The sequence below is a fragment of the Amblyomma americanum genome, chromosome 4 (assembly GCF_052857255.1).
Source record: "Amblyomma americanum isolate KBUSLIRL-KWMA chromosome 4, ASM5285725v1, whole genome shotgun sequence".
Taxonomy (NCBI): domain Eukaryota; kingdom Metazoa; phylum Arthropoda; class Arachnida; order Ixodida; family Ixodidae; genus Amblyomma; species Amblyomma americanum.
Window position 1 is genome coordinate 49888472 of NC_135500.1, and position 3735 is coordinate 49892206.

Sequence of the window (3735 nt, forward strand, 5' to 3'; positions counted from 1 at the left end):
TTGCTGCGAAAGCGTGGGATCTTGGATGCATGTCTCCTTTTATTAAGCCTCACCGTAAAGCGGTTGGTCTCTACCAGGAAATCTGAATGTATGCGTGTACCAAAACAAAAGCCATGTGTGCTTGCAAGTAAGATTTAGTGGAATTAAAGCTTCAGTTTAATTTGCAGGTGGAAACAGCGGCACTCTGTGTCGTCATCTGCCCCTCCTGCTGCCCCTGAATTGCCTGTTGCCACTGCATCACCATTTGCTGCCGCATCATCTGATGGCCTCGGATCAGCTTTTGCCAACACAGCTGAGGCAGCAGGAGCCAATGCCACCAGCAGCTTTGCCACAGGTGTAGAAGCAACTGGTCCAGACGAGTTGCATGAGGGGAGGTTATTGGAGGGCTTGGATCTACTGTCCACTGTTGCTGCTGAACTTCGGACTACAGCAAAATCTATGGTAAGCTTCTAAAAATTTTAGGGAACTGAAGTTGGATTTGTACAGGAAACTAAAATTGTGCTTCTGTATTACACAATGTTGAGCTACGCACCCCTGTGTAGCATAGGCAACAAGTTAGCAGTGTTGCGCTATTACTGCCCATTCCCTTCTCCTGGCCTTTCAGGGTAACACTTTAAACACAAATGTGACAGCGCTTTTCTGGTTGGGGGAATATAGAGATGCTTATTTGTTATCGGTAACTTGCACCACATTATGACTAATGAGAATAACCTTCACATTGTAAGCTAGCATGTATATATTCTTTCTTATTGCCATTTTCCACAGCAAACCCAAACTGAAGATGCAAGCTTGTGCAGAAAAAATTTTACAGTGTTCATGTGCCTCATCGATGAATCAGGTGCATCAACTCAAGTAACACACCTCGAGACATGCGACAGCAATGTACAGCACCAGCCAGAGGTTACTAGCAAGCACTATGGACCTGACCACATAACTAGCTACTTCTCTGGCTATGACAGCATTGCTGAGTCAGCAAATGCGTTACAAGATCTTTGTAGTGTTAGCAAAGTAGTCTTCGCATTGCTTCTAAGCATACTGCCACCTTCATCGGAAAGAAAATGTGATGTCACAGCTCAAAATAGACTTCTTTTATTTCTTATGAAGTTGAAGCTTGGCATCAGCTACTCTTCACTGGCTGTTCTTTTTTCAGTGAGTGAAACATCTGCATCACAGCATTTCAAAAGTGTTCTGAAGACGCCCTCTGTGGCAACTAAGAAATGGATTTTTCGGCCCCCATCACGAGTGATTGAGGCCACAATGACAGACAGTTTCAGGGTGCATTATCCCGGATGCACAATGATTATTGACTGCACGGAAATACGTACTGAGCAGCCATCAACAATGCAGCAAGAACGAGTCCTGTACTCAAATTACAAAGGGGCATACACACTTAAGTTTTTGGTGTGCATAACACCAGGAGGGATGATATGTTTTTGATCGAAAGCTTACGGCTTTAGGGTATCTGATGCACACATAACAGTTGATTCTGGTTTTCTAGACATTGTTCAAGCTGGGGATACAGCTCTTGCCGACAAGGGGGTCCCAGGCATTCGAACACTTCTAGGCAACCAAAATGCTGTCCTGGTTATGCCCCCATTTCTTCATGGATCTCAGTTCACACCAGAAGAGGTTAGGGACACTTACAATATTGCTCAAGTGAGGATTCATGTTGAAAGGATGATTCAGAGGATTAAAATATATAATGTCTTAAACAACAAGGTGCCAACTGAGCTCATCCCTTGTATGACTGATGTCTTCCATGTCTGCTGTGTGCTAGCTTACTTCCAGCTCCCAATAATTAAACGTAAAGAGGAGCCACAGTCATCTGTCATGTCTTCATCCTGAACCATCCACTACATTGGCCTCGCCCTTGATAACTTGAAACAAAGGTTATGGCAAGCCCGTACTCAAATTACAAAGGGGCATACACACTTAAGTTTTTGGTGTGCATAACACCAGGAGGGACGATATGTTTTTGCTCGAAAGCTTACGGCGGTAGGGTATCTGATGCACACATAACAGTTGATTCTGGTTTTCTAGACATTGTTCAAGCTGGGGATACAGTTCTTGCCGACAAGGGATTCCCAGGCATTCGAACACTTCTAGGCAACCAAAATGCTGTCCTGGTTATGCCCCCATTTCTTCATGGATCTCAGTTCACATCAGAAGAGGTTAGGGAAGCTTACAATATTGCTGAAGTGAGGATTCATGTTGAAATGATGATTCAGAGGATTAAAATATATAATGTGTTAAACAACAAGGTGCCAACTGAGCCCATCCCTTGTATGGCTGATGTCTTCCATGTCTGCAGTGTGCTAGCTAACCTCCAGCTCCCAATAATTAAACGCAAAGAGGAGCCACAGTCATCTGTCATGTCTTCATCCTGAACCATCCACTACATTGGCCTCACCTTTGATAACTTGAAAAAAAGGTTATGGCAAGTCCGAGTCCACCAGCCATTGTTTCAACAAGAGAATTGTCTTTTTCTGGGCTGCCGGAAATTTCGACATTATCTTTTGTCAGAATATTAGCTGGTGGAACGACACATCCATACCTTGATTAGTTTGTTCTGTGTTCGCAAGAATCCCATCTTCTTGTTGTCTCTGTGCCATGGACACTAATTCTGGATTGTTAATTGTTTGAGCATGCTCCTGCTCATTAAGAGTATTTGCATTTTATTGTTTAAAAGTTGGACATGAGATACACTGCAGCGGTGGGCTCCGAATTATCATATTTATTTTATTAGGGCTCTTCAATGTGTTCCCATATCACACAGGCACTGACCAGTTTTTGTGGACTGTATAGGGGCTGTTTCAATGCATGTTAGGACTTTAATGACGTTTGGGTCCGAAACTTATCTGACAGGGTGTTTATGACCTGCATGAGTTTAAGTAGGTGAGATGAATTCAGAATTGTAAGTGGATGTGTGATGCTTTACTGTGGGTATGACCCGTTTTTGTGTGCATAAAATTATGAGACTGGCTTGAACTATTTGCCATAGTTTGGTGTAGAGAAACAGAAACTCATCAATGTACTGGGAGCATTTGTGAATAATGCATTGTCACTTGACTTTACCTGTCAGTGGACCTTGTGTGCAAGTGAAGATATATTTTCCAGTTTTATGTTCTTTAATTTCTCCATGAAATTTTAGGTTTTCTGATGTCATCGCTGTTGTACCATTATGTACTGAACTGAGCCATTTGACGTCAGTCTTTCTAACAAATGCATTGCTTGCGTGAGCAAGCAATGATCAATTTTTGTAGTGAAGTTTATGACATTTTTGTTTTCTTGTCAGTTTGTACCTGTGCATTAGTTTTGTAGATTTTTTCGGTGGCATACTTGTATGATCTCTTTATATTGAATATAAATATTCAAATTTAACTTATTTCTTCTCCTGCTGCAAGTTGCCTTTTTGCCTGTTCTGAAAAGCACAATTGTTGGTCTTCTCAAATGATGCATTCAAACGCTTTTGAAATGAGCTTGTGTTTTTAGTTATGCAGCTTTCAGTGTTGTGCATGCATGAAGCAACAGAGCTGGTAAACAGTGATCACAACTGTTAGATCCCTTATTTTTCTGGCATTTTCAACTTCATAACCACCCTATGTACTGTTGGGATATTAACATTTTCTTACTGTGTGCAATAAAAGATGGAAACATGAAATGTTTTCTCCCATTGCATTTAGGGCCAAAGTCTGATAGTACATACAAATCTCTGTGAACCTGTTCTTTATTTTG

The 3735-nt window shown here is 41.7% G+C and overlaps 1 pseudogene; it reads left to right on the top strand.

Moving 5' to 3' along the window:
• The first annotated feature begins 744 nt into the window (after positions 1-744).
• On the top strand, positions 745-1845 carry LOC144129486 (uncharacterized; annotated as a pseudogene).
• The last annotated feature ends 1890 nt before the right edge of the window (positions 1846-3735 follow it).